A 17654-nucleotide genomic window follows, 5' to 3' on the forward strand; every position below is an offset into this window, starting at 1 on the left:
GCATCACTAACCAGAAACATTCAAGTAAAAATTGTCAAATACATGAAATTTGTTCAGTTCAGTAAAAATATGGGAAGCTTTTCTAAAATTAGATGCAGCAATTCATACATGGGATTTAATAAATCAAGATTTTTCATTTGTAAGATGTATAAAAGTAGCTATGAATGATGTAAACTAAAATCAGAACTTAGCGATAAATCTTTTAAGAGCTTATAATTTAAAGAAGTTGAAACTTAATAGCATAACTTTCTCAGTCCATAAAAATGTTATTATAAAACACAGAGAGTAATTTCAAGAATACACTAAGTTTTCATAACATGCAAAGCTTTGTGTAATATGACTATTGGTATTAGAGTCCTTACATAACCCAGCATCGTACTTTGTTTAAATACCACGTCTTTTAGAAGGATCAGACACATACCTCTATATACTTTATGTGGAAAGATCTTCCAACAAATGTAGTTTTACTTGAGAAATTTAAAGCAAATCAGTTTGTGAAAAAGATGACGTGGTGGCTATATATATGTTTCTAAATTTGTGCTCTGACACTCTGAACAGATGCGACAGCCAAAAAAAAAAAAAAAAAAAATAAAAGCCTGCCAAAAGCCAAATACAGTATCCTATAACACTCGTTATGGTTTACAAACACAGCGAACGGCATACAGACGTACAAGTTTATGGTGTGAAAAGATAGACTGCATTTCCTTGTGTAAATGTTCATTGAAATCTGAGATAAGATCATTTATTTGAGGCAAGCAGTGGAAAGTAAGAAATCTTAATGCCCCTTCCACTTCACGGCTTATGATAATGTACTTAACCTGGACAAGATTTCCTAATAATACGCAGGAAAAATCAATATATGATACTTGATCTTAACATAAAGATCTTAGTACTGAAATGAAAATGGGGTGTTGTCAGTATTATCCAAATCTGAAATATTCAATTTATATGAACAATACTTAAGAAGAGTAATTGCGGTCTGCATCTGATTTTTTTTCCCTGCTTTGTACTTTACCAGCAGAGGCCAAGATGGAAATACTAACATGATCTCATGCTTCTCACCAGCAGGGCGGGCTCTGTCCCACTTTTGAGCTAATCCTAAGCACTGAAAGGCATCTGACCCATCCCCACCCCAGGAAGCTCTCTCTACATCACTGGGTCACTGCCAGTAGCCGTCTCTAGTTCCGACCCAGGTAACCTGGCTAAATACTCTCAATTCTATCTGAGTCTGGTGTTTTTGTTCCTAATACTGACCTCAAGGCTGGAGGTTAAGTTCCCCTCTGGTCTGCTTCATGCTGATTCTCATGATTGTACTGATTCCGGTTGATTTTATGAGACCTGAGACTTCCTATGTATCCAAATCACAGTAACTGAAATTTGCTGTTTGAGGGCAGATTATTTGTCATTTAGGAATTTTCAACTGGAGCCAAAGGCAGAATGTCAGAGTAATTTTTTCCACAATGTTTAAAAACATTTAAAATTTGAATTTCTTTCATCAGAGCTGCCCTTTTTAGGTCACTAGTCAGGTCACAGTGGGTCATCCATTTATTGAGGATCTACTATGGAATACCAGACTGTGTTCAGATATTGTGGTTACAGAAGCGGACAAACTAAACAAACCTGTATTTAAAGAGATATGGGTAGATGTTAACATTGATTATACTACAGCTGCAACTAATAATAATGATGAGCTAGGCATTGTTCTATGAACTTGAGGTTTAAGTCATTTAATAATGGCCTTATGAGGTATTATTATACTATTTTACAGAAAATAGAGATTAAATCACTTGCTCAAGGTCATCAGCTAGTAGGTAGAAAAGCCAATGCTTGAAACTTGGTAGACTGAGGCCACAGCTCACATTATCATCCAAAATAATTTCAAGAAAAAACGAACTAGAATATACTATTAAGATGTAGAGTATGAAGGGGAAAGGATTTGAGTACTCAGAGATCAGATTGACGAGAAAAAAGAAGTCACTTTAAAGACTATATGTGAAGAGATTTTAAGCAAAAGCTTTGAGATGTCAAGGAGTTTGGTGGTTTGCGGTTTAGAAAGAAAGTCAGTGTGGCTGGAGATTTTGAATTAGGGAAACGCTGAAGGAAATGAGGTCAGGGACATACACAAAGGCCAGAAGTAAGGAGTCTAGATGTTAATGTAATTGAAATGAGATGCCATTGAAGGGTTTTGAGCAATGAGATAACATGATCAGTTTTATGCAGACCTGAAACAGGGAGACTGGTTAGGAGGAGGCTGTTGCAATCACACAGGCATGAGATGCAGGTGGCTTGGACTAGGGTTGCAGTGGAAGTGGAAGAACTGGTACAAATGTCATGGAGCAGAAAGAAGGAATTGAAGGGGTTAAGACAGAAGCAGGAATATCAATAAGAAGAGAATTCAGTCCAGGAAAATGATGGTGGGTTATCCAATCCAAGGAAGGCCCAATGGAAGTAGAAAGGACTCAACAGGTATGGAAGATATGTGGAAAGAAGATTATAGAATTCAGTTTCTACTGGATAGGAGAGAGAAGGAAGGGGCAACTACTGATGATGATTTCTAGAATTCTGACAACTTTCATGTCCTAATTCATAGGGCTATAGGAAAAGGTCAAATTGTTGTATATTAGTCAAATTTAGATCATCATCATACCTATTCCCTCTTTCAAAGTTATTTATTTATTTATTTTTATTTTTATGTGAGAACATAGGTCCTTTCCTGTAACAGCAGAGACTCGGGGTACACTCTTTTTTTCAATTTATAAATTCACTGAAAAGCTTCCCAAAGATAATATTTTCTTTTTTTTTTTAAATTTTATTTTGTCGATATACATTGTGGCTGATTATTGCTCCCCATCACCAAAACCTCCCTCCCTTCTCCCTCCCCCCTCCCCCCCAACAATGTCCTTTCTGTTTGCTTGTTGTATCAACTTCAAATAATTGTGGTTGTTATATCTTCTCCCCCCCCCCGGTTTGTGTGTGTGTGTGTGTGTGTGTGTGTGTGTGTGTGTGTGTGTGAATTTATATATTAATTTTTAGCTCCCACCAATAAGTGAGAACATGTGGTATTTCTCTTTCTGTGCCTGACTTGTTTCACTTAATATAATTCTCTCAAGTTCCATCCATGTTGTTGCAAATGGCATTATTTCATTCATTTTTATAGCTGAGTAGTATTCCATTGTGTAGATGTACCACATTTTCCGTATCCACTCATCCGATGATGGGCATTTGGGCTGGTTCCAACTCTTGGCTATTGTAAAGAGTGCTGCGATAAACATTGGGAAACAGGTATACCTTCGACTTGATGATTTCCATTCCTCTGGGTATATTCCCAACAGTGGGATAGCTGGGTCGTATGGTAGATCTATCTGCAATTGTTTGAGGAACCTCCATACCATTTTCCATAGAGGCTGCACCATTTTGCAGTCCCACCAACAATGTATGAGAGTTCCTTTTTCTCCGCAGCCTCGCCAGCATTTATTGTTCATAGTCTTTTGGATTTTAGCCATCCTAACTGGGGTTAGATGGTATCTCAATGTGGTTTTGATTTGCATTTCCCGGATGCTGAGTGATGTTGAGCATTTTTTCATAGGTCTGTTGGCCATTTGTATATCTTCCTTAGAGAAATGCCTACTTAGCTCTTTTGCCCATTTTTTAATCGGGTTGCTTGTTTTCTTCTTGTACAGTTGTTTGAGTTCCTTATATATTCTGGATATTAATCCTTTGTCAGATGGATATTTTGCAAATATTTTCTCCCACTCTGTTGGTTGTCTTTTAAATCTGTTAATTGTTTCTTTTGCTGTGCAGAAGCTTTTTAGTTTGATATAATCCCATTTGTTTATTTTTCCTTTGGTTGCCCGTGCTTTTGGGGTCGTATTCATGAAGTCTGTGCCCAGTCCTATTTCCTGAAGTGTTTCTCCTATGTTTTCTTTAAGAAGTTTTATTGTTTCAGCGTGTATATTTAAATCCTTAATCCATTTTGAGTTGATTTTAGTATACGGTGAGAGGTACGGATCTAGTTTCATTCTCCTGCATATGGATATCCAGTTATCCCAGCACCATTTGCTGAAGAGGCAGTCCCTTCGCCACTGAATAGGCTTGGTGCCTTTGTCAAAGGTCAGCTGACAGTAAGTGTGTGGGTTGATTTCTGGATTCTCTATTCTATTCCATTGGTCAGTGTGTCTGTTTTTATGCCAGTACCATACTGTTTTGGTTATTATAGCTTTGTAGTATAGCTTAAAGTCAGGTAGTGTTATGCCTCCAGCTTTATTTTTTTTGCTCAGCATTGCTTTGGCTATGCGTGGTCTTTTATTGTTCCATATAAATGTCTGGATAGTTTTTTCCATTTCTGAGAAAAATGTCTTTGGAATTTTGATGGGGATTGCATTGAATTTGTATATCACTTTGGGTAGTATGGACATTTTCACTATGTTGATTCTTCCAATCCAAGAGCATGGGATATCTTTCCATCTTCTTGTATCCTCTCTAATTTCTCTCAGCAGTGGTTTGTAGTTCTCATTATAGAGATTTTTCACCTCCTTGGTTAACTCAATTCCTAAGAATTTTATTTTTTTGGTGGCTATTGTAAATGGGCAGGCTTTCTTGATTTCTCTTTCTGCATGTTCACTATTGGAGAAAAGAAATGCTACTGATTTTTGTGTGTTGATTTTGTATCCTGCTACTGTGCTGAAATCATTTATCAATTCCAAGAGTTTTTTTGTAGAGGTTTTAGGCTGTTCGATATATAGGATCATGTCATCTGCAAACAGGGACAGTTTGACTTCATCTTTTCCAATCTGGATGCCCTTTATTTCCTTCTCTTCTCTGATTGCTCTGGCTAGTACTTCCAACACTATGTTGAATAGGAGTGGTGAGAGTGGGCATCCTTGTCTAGTTCCTGTTCTTAAAGGAAAAGCTTTCAGCTTTTCCCCATTCAGGATGATATTGGCTGTGGGTTTGGCATATATGGCTTTAATTATGTTGAGATACTTTCCCTCTATACCTAACTTATAGAGGGTCTTTGTCATGAATGAGTGCTGAACTTTATCAAATGCTTTTTCAGCATCTATAGAGATGATCATATGGTCCTTGTGTTTGAGTTTATTAATATGGTGTATCACCTTTATTGATTTGCGTATGTTGAACCAACCTTGCATCCCTGGGATGAATCCCACTTGATCGTGATGAATAATTTTGCGTATGTTTTGCTGTATTCTGTTTGCTAGTAATTTAGTGAGGATTTTTGCATCTATATTCATCAAGGATATTGGCCTGTAGTTTTCTTTTTGGGTTATATCTTTACCTGGTTTTGGTATCAGGATGATGTTTGCTTCATAGAATGAGTTTGGGAGATTTGCGTCCGTTTCAATCTTTTGGAATAGTTTGTAAAGAATCGGTGTCAATTCCTGTTTGAATGTTTGGTAAAATTCTGCTGTGAATCCATCTGGTCCTGGGCTTTTCTTTGTTGGGAGCCTTCTGATAACAGCTTCAATCTCCTTTATTGTTATTGGTCTGTTCAAATTTTCTACGTCTTCACGGTTCAGTTTTGGGAGCTTGTGTGTGTCCAGAAATTTATCCATTTCCTCCAGATTTTCAAATTTGTTGGCGTATAGTTGTTTATAGTAGTCTCGAATGATTCCTTGTATTTCACATGAATCAGTTGTAATATCGCCTTTTTCGTTTCTAATTTTTGTTATTTGAGTCCTCTCTCTTCTTTTTTTTGTTAGCCATGCTAATGGTTTGTCAATTTTATTTATCTTTTCAAAAAACCAACTTTTTGATTCGTTGATCTTTTGAATTGTTTTTTGGTTTTCAATTTCATTCAGTTCTGCTCTGATCTTAATGATTTCTTTCCGTCTGCTAACTTTAGGTATGGATTGTTCTTGTTTTTCTAGTTCTTTAAGGTGAAGTGTTAGGTTGTTCACTTGCCATCTTTCTATTCTTCTGAAGTGAGTGTTTAATGCAATAAATTTTCCCCTCAATACTGCTTTTGCAGTATCCCACAGGTTTTGGTATGATGTATCATTGTTTTCATTAGTTTCAATAAATTTTTTGATTTCCTGCTTGATTTCTTCTTGGACCCATATGTCATTAAGTAGAATGCTGTTTAATTTCCATGTGTTTGTATATTTTCCAGAGTTTCATTTGTTATTAATTTCTAGTTTTAATCCATTGTGGTCTGAGAAGATACATGGGATAATTCCAATTTTTTTGAATTTATTGAGACTTGATTTGTGACCTAATATGTGATCTATCCTGGAGACTGATCCATGAGCTGCTGAGAAGAATGAATATTCTGAGGTTGTTGGGTGGAATGTTCTGTAGATATCTGCCAATTCCAATTGGTCTAGGGTCTTGTTTAGATCTTGTGTTTCTCTACTGATTCTTTGCCTAGATGATCTGTCTAATATTGACAGTGGGGCGTTCAGGTCCCCTGCTATTATGGTATTAGTGTCTATTTCCTTCTTTAGGTCTAATAGAGTTTGTTTTATAAATCTGGCTGCTCCAACATTGGGTGCATACATATTTATGATTGTCATGTCTTCTTGATGGATCAGTCCTTTTATCATTAAGTAGTGTCCCTCATTTTCTCTTTTTATGGTTTTTAGTTTAAAGTCTATTTTGTCAGATATAAGAATAGCTACTCCAGCTCGTTTTTCTTTTCTGTTTGCATGGTAAATCTTTTTCCATCCTTTCACTCTTAGTCTGTGTGAATCTTTATGGGTGAGGTGGGTCTCTTGCAGGCAGCATATAGTTGGGTCCTGCTTTTTGATCCAGTCAGCCAGTCTGTGTCTTTTAATTGGGGAATTTAAGCCTTTTACATTAAGAGTTATTATTGAAAGGTGTTGATTTATTCCTAGCATTTTATTGGTTGTTTGGTTGTCTTAGGTGTCTTTTGTTCCTTGCTTTCTGATTTACTGTTTGTTTTCTGTGTTTGTTGGTTCCTTAGGTTGTAGATAGTGTTTTTGTTAGCTTGTTTTCTCTTCATGAATGCCATTTTTATTATACTAGTGGGTTTAGATTTTTCTTGGGTTTTTATGGCAGTGGTAGTTATTTTTCAGGAACGAAACCCAGTACTCCCTTGAGGATTTCTTGTAAGGGTGGTCGTGTGGTAGTGAACTCCCGCAGTTTTTGTTTGTCTGAGAAATATACTATTTGCCCCTCATTTCGGAAGGATAGCCTTGCAGGGTAGAGTATTCTTGGCTGGCAATCTTTGTCTTTTAGTATTTTGAAAATATCATCCCATTCCTTTCTAGCTTTTAGGGTTTGTGATGAAAAGTCTGATGTTAACCTGATTGGGGCTCCCTTATAGGTGATTTGACGCTTCTCTCTTGCAGCTTTTAAGATTCTCTCTTTATCTCTGAGTTTTGCCAATTTGACTATGACATGTCTTGGAGAAGGTCTTTTTGGGTTGAATACATTTGGAGATCATTGAGCTTCCTGGATCTGAAGATCTGTGATTTTTCCTATACTTGGGAAGTTTTCTGCCACTATTTTGTTGAATATGTTTTCAATGGAATCTCCATTTTCCTCCCCTTCTGGAATACCCATGACTCGGATATTTGATCGTTTATGGTTGTCTGATATCTCTCTCAGATTTTCTTCAATGTCCTTGATTCTTTTTTCTTTCTTTTTGTCTGCTTGTGTTATTTCAAACAGCCCATCTTCAAGTTCAGAGGTTCTCTCTTCAACTTCGACAAGCCTGCTGGTTAAACTCTCCATTGTGTTTTTTATTTCGTTGAATAACTTCTTCAGTTCAGCAAGTTCTGCTACATTTTTTTTCAGGACATTGATTTCCTTGTACATTTCCTCTTTCAGACCTGTATACTTTTCCTAATTTCATCATGATGTCTAGCTGAGTTTTCTTGTATCTCATTCAGTTTCCTTAGAATTATCACTCGAAATTCCTTGTCAGTCATTTCAAGGGCTTCTTGTTCTATAGGATCTAGAGTTTGAGATTTATTAACTTTTGGTGGTGTACTTTCTTGATTTTTTGTATTTCTGGTATCTTTTTTTTGGTGTTTATTCATTGTGGCTGGGGGTTTCACAGTTCACCGGTTTGAGACTAATGACTAACTAGGATGTTGCTGTGGTTGCCAATTTCGTATGGCTCCCTCCGTGACTGCTCAGTTAGCCTCTAGTGCCTTGTGTGTGTGGTTGCCTCGGGTCTTGGGCTTCTCCGGGGAGCCACCTTTCTGGTCAGCTTGGACTCTGCTGGGCTGGTGGATCACGTACCACAGGGTGTGTGATCTCTGTTGAGCTTTCACTTCCTGTGCAGGACTTCTCCCTGTTCCGTGTGCTCTGGCCCAGGCTGTTAGATCGTGCAGTGGCGACCCCACCAGGTGTGTGGTTTCTGTCGAGTCTCCGCCTCTCTGGCCACACGTCTCCCCACTCTGTGCGCACTGTGCTGGACTGGGGCGTGTCTTCTGCACCCCTCGTCTATCAGCTGGGCCTTCAAGACCCTGCTCAGCGCCGCCTCGCCCAGGAAGTCTACCAGGTTTCTGCTGGGCACAGACGACCGGTCTCTCTGGGTGCCTTTGTAGCACTATGTAGATCTTTCTCGGGTCTTGTTCACCTTTGTATCCCCCCAGTATAAACGGAGTCTAGCGCCCACCTGCAGCCTGGTCTCCGGCAGGTTCAAGCGGACCTGGGAACTCTCCTACCACACTATTCCCAACCAGAAATTCGTTAGGCTTTTTTCCAAACTGGTGGCCGCAGAGATGGTATCTGCCTCCCAGTAACAGGGAGTATACCTGGGGCCGGAGTCCAGGGTGTGGTGGAGTGACAGTCGGCCCGCCCGTACTTCCTTGCCCTCCCGACACTGGCCCGGGACACCCCCCCCCCCCCCCCCCCGCCACCAGCCCCGCCAGAGAACCGCGGAGGGAGTGGGAGCGGAGGCCAGTCCGCAGGCTCCGGAAAGCCCGGCGCCAGGCCAAGCAAGTGGGAGGGCTCAGTGATGGCCGAGCAGGGCGGAGCTGCCCGCACCTGGGAAAATGGAGGCAGCACTGGGGCAGTGAGTGGCCTGGTGGTGCAGGCGGGAGCCACGTGGGCATCCACCCCCCGAACAGAGCTGTGCCAGGGATCACTCACAGTGCTGTGCCAGGTCGGGTGCTCGCTCTCTGTCTCTGGTTTGCCGCCTTTCCCAGTTCTCGGCGCTGCCGCCTCGGGCTGTTCAGTCGCGGCGCGGCACGGGCGCTCCCAGGAATCTTCTTTAATGCCCGCCTGAAACCTCGAATCCTGAATAGGGCAGCTGGCCGCCTTCAGCGCGGCCCCGGCCTCCGGGATCCTGGCTGCATCCACAGCAGCCCTGGCGCCGTGTTCCCTGTTTCGAGACTCGCTTTTGCAGCTAAGAAACAGTTCTTTTCCTGCTCCACACTTCAAAGCTGTTGCCTGTAAATGGGACAGTCTCTCCTGCCGGGGGCAAAGTGGCGGTCACCCCCCACGACCGGTCAGCAGCTGCAGTCCTCCCGTAAGAGATGGCGAGAGGAATGTCCACAAGTTTCCCGGCTGCCTGAGGCCCAGTGGCCACCTTTTCCACCTCAGCTACTCCGCGCCAGCCGCCGCAGCCGCCGCCATCTTGAAAAGCCCCCCAAAGATAATATTTTCAATTTTAGTACATTTAGATAAAATTTAAACTTATCTTATGATTTGTACTTTTCAACAGAGTTTCCTTCATGAAAAACTGGCTTGATTAAATACATTGAAGGAATATGTGAGCCAAAAAATGACATATAAAAATGAAATTAATCTAAGCCCCAAGTGAACTATAAGACATGAAACATTGAAGACCAAATGACTTCAGTCTCCTGAGAAGTGCATTAATGGACTATCAATACATACGCCAGAATACTTTAAAGCTACTCTTATAAATGTAACTCTGTATATGTATGAAATATGCATTGAAGTGTTTTTTTCATTAATGAATCACGTGATTGTTATAGTGCAGGTTGAAGGACAGAGTTTAGATTGATAAGTGTAGTCGCTGTGTCATCAATTATTTTAGTTTATCTATTTAAATAACTGTTTCTAGGTTCTGAACAACCAAAAAGGCTTTATAGTATGAATAAAGATTCTCACCAAATGTAAAGAACACCATACGCTACTCCTACTCATAACGCTTCTCCTATCCTCTCCTTTCTTCTTCTTTTCTCTGCTCCTTCTCTCCTTCCCTCCATCCTTCCCTCCCTTCACTCTGTTCTCTGAACTCTCTCCTAAGGTAACGTCATCTATTCCTCTGGCCTTACATACCATCTGTATATATACAATTCCCAAAGTTGCAAATGCAGCTCTGATCTTTCTTCTCAGCTGCAGAATGTCTATTTCATAGACATTGCAAACTTAACATAATCCAAACTGAATTTTTAAAAAATCTCTACCCTCTCCAACCCAACACATCTTCTTCATTTCAAGAAGTGGTACACAAAGCACCCATTCACTCAAATCAGAAATCATCTTTTTCAACAAATTCTATCAATTCTATCTCTAAAATACATCTTTCACTAAACAATTCCTTCCATCTTCACTGCTATCAGCCTGCTCTCCCACTTAGACTTCCGTTTAAATTATTCAACAAAGTGAAATACTTTTAAAGTAGCAGATTGGTAGGAGGTAATAAAGCTTACATAAAAAGACTGTAAAAATTATACCTTTAATGGCACAGTGACTTGCCAAAATCAGGGAAGAGTTTCCTCCATGGTTGTTAACTTTAATTAGCAGTGGGAATCAAGGAGGAGGATTTCCATCTACAGTTTCTTCATATCTATCTGGTGATCTGTCAGGTTGTTGAAGAGACTGTGAGCTGAAACAGCTATATTTGCAGCAATTTGCCCTGTACCTGAAAAGTATCCATACACGTTTGTGTTAAAGGATGAATGGTAGATGGATGGATGAATGATCACACTATTAATTCTGCATACTCAGAATCCAATATTTCAATCGATGGATATAAAGTATCATATAAAATATGACATCCATTGCTGCAATCTTCTGATATAAAAACAGAGGGTCAGAGAGGGTAAGTGATTTGTGTAAAAGTCACACACCTAGTATGTGACCAAACTGTGTCTAGAATATCAATTCTGTAACTCAGCCCAGTTTCTTTTCATTACTCTTTCTCCAGAAATACTATCTATGGCTGTCCAAAATTCTGATGTTATGAATACACCTGTTTGGAAATGCTAAATGATGTTTATTTACAACCCCCACAAATAGTTTTCAGCTGAACAGAGCTGTCAATGAACCAAAAGAAAAATATGTCATCATTTTCTATTTCTGCTGACAATGAACAGGTTGTCTGTTATCTGTATTGCAATTTAATGTACATTGCATTTTATCTATAAATTATGATTCCTATTAATGCAGAGAAAAACACAAGGCATTCTGTTTCCCATTATTTTTTTAATGCATTTTGGTCAGCATTCTGTACATGCTCTTTTTGTTAGTACCACATAAGATTTGTTCCTGATCATCTGCTCTTTAAAGACCATGCTGCTTCTATTTTATAAACCTGAAACTGCAGCTATGAATATTACATAGTCACATGAAAATGGGCATAAAATTTTGTTTCACTGCATGAATTTAGAAGAGCTCAATATGTTCTATGGCAAGAAAAAAATTACAGGGTTTTGCTTCATTAATACTATCATAATTATCTTTGACTTTTAATTTGGCTATTCTTGTTGGCTTCCACTTTTGGTAGAAAGAATTAGAATCTAGCAGACTATTAAACTCTTATTAAGTTTTTAGTTTGGTAATTACTGAATAGTTGGAAAAACATAATTTGCACCTGAAATTATGAAAGTTGATATGAGCAGTAGTTAAGCTGTACATTCTTGGTAACCGTGTTATCATAATAGTGATTTTAAAATGTAATAACAAATTAAACTTACATACATTTAGCAAACTAATATAATTAATTTTCATAGGAAATCTTTCCTTGGAATTACATAAATTCTTGGATCAATAGCAGGTATTTATATTTATTCTTGTGTCCATTATTTACAGTCACTCAACATATAATTTTTTTCAGAGAACTTTACTTTTATATTACATCAATCTGCATAAAAATTCCATTGTATTAAAAGAAGGTGATGGGGGGCGATATTTGCAAATGCTCTGTTTTACAATACATTGTGATTAGAGATAAAATATTTCTTGAACATTCATCTCTATTTTATAATAAAGAAATAAAAAATATAATAAGAAAGCTAAGAATGAACTTTATTGCCAAGATATCACTTACTATTTTCACTAGAATCCCTTAGATACCACTTGGTAAAGAGGCATGTTTATGTTGGCTATATTTTCTCCACCAATTTAAGGCAAAATCTTACCCAATGATCTGTCATAATTATATCTTTTTTATGACAACATTGCTATTTCATTGCCTATGTAATTGTACTGTTATTAAGACTTTTTTCCACATGTTCCAAGTTTAGTTTGAATATTTTATTATGACCAATGGGTGAAAGTAAAGACAGTTTGAGGAAAAAGACCAGATAGAGTACATATTTAAATGTAATTTTCAATATACAAATTCTATTTTATAATACAATATCTCTACCTTATTGTAGTACTAGGAACTCTAATTACTTACAACTTAGAGTTTTAACTTAATTTGGAAGATATAGTCAAATATTGTCTTAAAAAAGAGGAGCTCGATAAAGGAAAACTCTCTGCCTTACAGCATTTATATTTTCACTCACAAAACTGAGCTAGGGAAAGTAGTGCACAGAGTAACAAATTAATATTACGAACACAATTTAATTTTGTTTTAAAAAAATTTGGGGGTGTCTTGATTAAAATGTCACTGGGCTAGAAAGTTGTTTCACAATTCCTAGCAACACAATCTATGAGGATTTAGAAAAAGATAAATAAGTCACAAGATAAAAAAAATAATGCTTAGAGTCAAACTTCTGCTGGAATTTAGGTGAAATTTCTATTATAAGGTTGATGAGTCTGTAGTGAGAAAAAATATTTTTAACCATTGCATTTTTATGAAAAGAAGATTGCTGAGACCCACAGACACTCAGCTTTTGTGCTATAGAAGAGCAGCCATCCCTCTGCTGTAAGGATGCTGCTTTTCTAAGTTCCAGAGAAATAATCCTGCCATCTGCTGCTGTGTTTTAACATATATTTAGAAAAAGCTACTCCTACAAGAAGAGAAGACTGGTGTCAGGAAATACGGTTAGGAAGAGTTGCAGCTTAGTGGGATTGGGATGTAGGTTCTTACTAGTTATTATGGTCTTAATGTTTGTGTCCCTCTGTGCCCTTCAATTCATATGTTGAAATCTCAACCCAATGTGATAGGTTTTTGGAGTTGGGATCTTTGGAAGGTTATTACGTTATGATGGTGCAGCAGGCACAAATAGAATTAGTGCCCTTACAAGAAGAGGACAAATAGTTAGCTCAGTTTCTTTTCACTATGTGAGAATACAATGAGAAGTTGGCAGTCTGTAACCTGGAAGAGGGTCCTCACCAGAACCTGATCATACTGGCACCCTGACCTCGGCTTCCAACCTCCAGAACTGTAAGAAATAAATGTCTGTTGTTGATAAGCCACAATGTCTCTTTGGTATAGCAGCCCGAATGAACTAAGACACTAATAATGGTTCTATGCATCCTGAGAACTATAGTCTCCTTGACCCTGTTGTTGATAGCGTCAGAGACTAGAGGAATCCAGTGACAATGTACTCTGGGGGAACAGAGTTTTTCATGTACCACACTACTTTCACCTAACTCTCTGACATGAAAGCTGTGCAAGATGATCTGTTGGAGTACATAAAACAATAGGAGAACTACTATTTGAACTACTATTTATATTTATTTTTATGTAAAAATATGAAAGATATTATACTTTACCAGTATTTGGTAAATACATTTATACTGTATTCTCCCTGCTTTTCTGGGTTTATCTGCACAATTGGCTGGGTCGTTTGTAAGAATTTTTACATAAACTTTGCAAATATTACATGTTCCATTTGTTGCAATATATATTTGTAGTCACATGCAAAATGTGCACATGTATCTTAATGTCATCTTATTAAAAATAATAGGAAGCAGAGCCGCCGAAGTGCGGGTCGGAGAGGCCGGGCTACGCCGTGTCCTGCGCGTGAGCAGCTGCGGCGGCCGAGGCAGCATCCAGCGGCGGAGCCAGCAGTTCCAGCCCGTTGCTTACTTTTTGCTGCACTAACACAGTCATTATGCCGAAGAGAAAGTCTCCAGAAAATACAGAGGGCAAAGATGGACCCAAAGTAACTAAACAGGAGCCCACCAGACGGTCTGCCAGATTGTCAGCGAAACCTGCACCACCAAAACCTGAACCTAAACCAAGAAAAACATCTGCTAAGAAAGAACCTGGAACAAAGATTAACAGAGGTGCTAAAGGGAAGAAGGAGGAAAAGCAGGAGCTGGAAAGGAAGGTACTGCACCATCTGAAAATGGTGAAACTAAAGCTGAAGAGGCACAGAAAACTGAATCTGTAGATAACGAGGGAGAATGAATTGTCATGAGAAATTGGGGTTGCTTTTATGTACCTCTTGGGACAACTTTTAAAAGCGATTTTTACCAAGTATTTTGTAAATCCTAATTTTTTAGGACTCTACTAGTTGGCATACAAAAATATATAAGGATGGACATTTTAACCTCTCATAGTCATGCTTTTTGGGAATTTCCATCATCCTGAAGTAAAATAAATAGCAATTTAATATTGGAAGCTGTGTTTAAAATTGATTCAGCATTCCATGCATTTGTTTTAAAAATTTAGTCCTCTGCATACTCTGGTGTTTTTACTGTGCATATTTGAATTTTTCATGTAGTTTTTCTAGAGCAATAATCAGTGGTGCTTTTGTGTCTAGGTTTTATGTGATTTTAATGAAACATGGATAGTTGTGGCCACCTGCTGACAATTTGTGGTTTAAAATAAAAGGTTTTTCTTGTCTGCAAAAAAAAAAAAAAATAGGAAGCAGCATAATTTGCTAATTCTGTATCTTTCCCACCAGGAAGGAGACATCATTCAGTAAGGGATGAGAATTATTGGGCTTCAAACCTTCAAAATTCAAACCTAGAAAGGCACATTTGACCAAGAGTGTTGCAGACAAATCTACACAGAAGACAAAAGGAATATCACTTAGGTGGAGTCAGTGCATGGGGACATGTTTTTTAATTCCCCGTGCCTCTGTCTCTGGCCTCTTGATAAAGTTCTTGGCTCAAGGCTCTCACAACTCTGGACCCTGAAAGAGCACTTCAACCTTTGACTCTCTAATATTCTTTCTTCCTTGTTTGTTTCTGATTTATCTTCCTTCTGATAGAGATATGTTAATTTTTTTTGAGCTATAGCAAAAACATTTATTAAATTATACCAATTTTGGTGCTGTCGTCTACACCATTCTTTTGCCTTGAAATAGTCTTGGTTATTCTTGATCTCATTTCTTACAGATAAATTTTAGGCTTTAAAAGATCAATGTTTTTACTCTGATTTCCAAAACCTGGATGGTGAGTAATAAAGAAAAGACCAGAACCACTGCTGTAATCATCGAAGTGAGCACAGAGTTCACTGATTTGCCAGGCAAGAAAACACACACCAGAGAAAAAAATTCCACAAGTATTTTTCTTAGGGAAAAATTTCAGGAAATACTATGAGCTACAGAAGTGGTGGAAGTTTTTGGTGGCTATGCTAATTAAGAATTTTTGTTTGCTTTCTGAATAGGTCACAAGGGTCCATAAATGTATACTAGATTAGTTAACAACAAGCCCCCTTGTTCACTGGTCCGAAAAGAGTCTTCAGTTGTTCCTGGTAAAGGTCAGATATCCTGGGGTCACTCAAAATTCTCATTCATTTATCAACTAAGGTTGATAAATGCTCAGTATTCATGTTGGCTTAACAGCTTCAGTTAGTTAAAACCATTTGTGGTGAAACACTGCATTTAGTCTAAATATATCATAGGAAATTACTACTTTAAATTGGAAATCTTTCTTTTACATATCTCATTGTTATCATCATTTTCTACTTACTAATTATGTCTGAGGATATATTCCATCCTAAGAAGACATTTGAGAGCTCATATGCATTTATATATCCTTCATAGCATCTAGCACAGTACCTGGGATGTAGTAGATGCTCCATAAAGGTTTCCTGAATTAATGAATACTTGATGGGGCAAATTTTTTACTTTTTCATTTTATCAAGATTAGTGCATATGTATTATGAATAAAATTTCTGTGTAACAGACTTTCTTAACATTTTATCAGAGTAATATACTCTAAAATATCACATAGCATAGTAAAATCCTCTCAACAATACCTTTTCTCTTTCCATAGCTATTTATAATCAGAGGTTCATTAAAAATAAGATCCCCATATAAGTTAATTTCTCTGTGCTTCTGGTTAACTGATAAATTTATTAAACGGCAAAAGGAATATATAGTATTCTGTTCACAGCAGACATCCCACAGATAAGACTACTAAGACATATATTCCCAAATTCCTTTGACAGAAGTGATTTTTGGGACTAGTTAAAATACGTTTCTCAAATCATGTAATGGTCTTTATGATTTACATGAGCTTGCTTTAATATACATACATAAAATTTTATATATATACATATATATATAGAGAGAGAGAGTGTGTGTGTGTGCATGGAGCTAGAAACAGTAATAAATCACAGCAATTAGAAAAACTGATAAATTAATTGCTTACCAAATATTAAAGACAAATGTTAAAAAATAGATGCATTTCAAATCTCATTAATAAATATGTTTAATTATCTTTGGGGAAATAAGAAATCATAGATTATAAATAGTTTCCGGCATAGCATTATTGCTAAACTGAGTATATTATGGAGCTTTATATACAACAAAACTAGCTTAAAATCTTCCTTTTTCTTTCTATTGCATTAGTGTTTCTATATGGAAAGCTACTGCTAAGCATGTTTTTAGGCTGTGAACTTTAGGCTGTGGAAATCTACTGTGGTTCTCTTAGAATAATAGGTATAGTGACAGGCATATTGGAAAGGTTACTTTTGAACTATAATAGGCAGCTTCTGATATGGTTCCCAATTATCCTAGCATTCTGGTATTCATGCTCGTTTAACCTCCTCCCCTTGAGTGTAGTCTGCACAAGTAACTGGTTCTAACCAATAAAATATGGCAGAGGTAATGAGATGTCATATCTGTGATTAAGTTACAAAATGTTATGACTTCTATCCTGATAGCAGACTCTATTTATTGCCTTTGTGGCTTGCACACTTTGATGAAGCAAGCTGTAGTATAGGAGAGGCCCAGATTACATGGAACTGGCAAGGCTTGCAGTAAGCATAAAGGAAGAAATGAGGTCCTCAGTCCAACAGACCACAGGATCTGATTGGTGCCATGAATCACTGAGGGTGCTTAGAAAAGGATCCTTCCTCAGTTGAGTCCTCAGATGAGACTGTGGATCCTATTTTGACACCTTAATTGCGGCCTTATGGTTGGTTGTATAGCAAAGGACCCATGCACAGTTTCCTGACCCACAGAAACTTTAAGATAATGAATGAGTGTTGTTCTGCAGTAATAGATAACTAATACAATGACTTTGTTAGTAAAACTGACAAACTTAAATATGCCTTTACAATAAGTTTTTTAAAAACTAATTAAATGTTCACTAATTTATCCTCACAAATATCA

The 17654-nt window shown here is 37.7% G+C and overlaps 1 pseudogene; it reads left to right on the forward strand.

Moving 5' to 3' along the window:
* Positions 1–14060: 14060 nt before the first annotated feature.
* LOC134386470 (high mobility group nucleosome-binding domain-containing protein 3-like) lies at positions 14061–14580 on the forward strand (annotated as a pseudogene).
* Positions 14581–17654: the final 3074 nt, after the last annotated feature.

The sequence above is a fragment of the Cynocephalus volans genome, chromosome 9 (genome assembly GCF_027409185.1).
Source record: "Cynocephalus volans isolate mCynVol1 chromosome 9, mCynVol1.pri, whole genome shotgun sequence".
Taxonomy (NCBI): domain Eukaryota; kingdom Metazoa; phylum Chordata; class Mammalia; order Dermoptera; family Cynocephalidae; genus Cynocephalus; species Cynocephalus volans.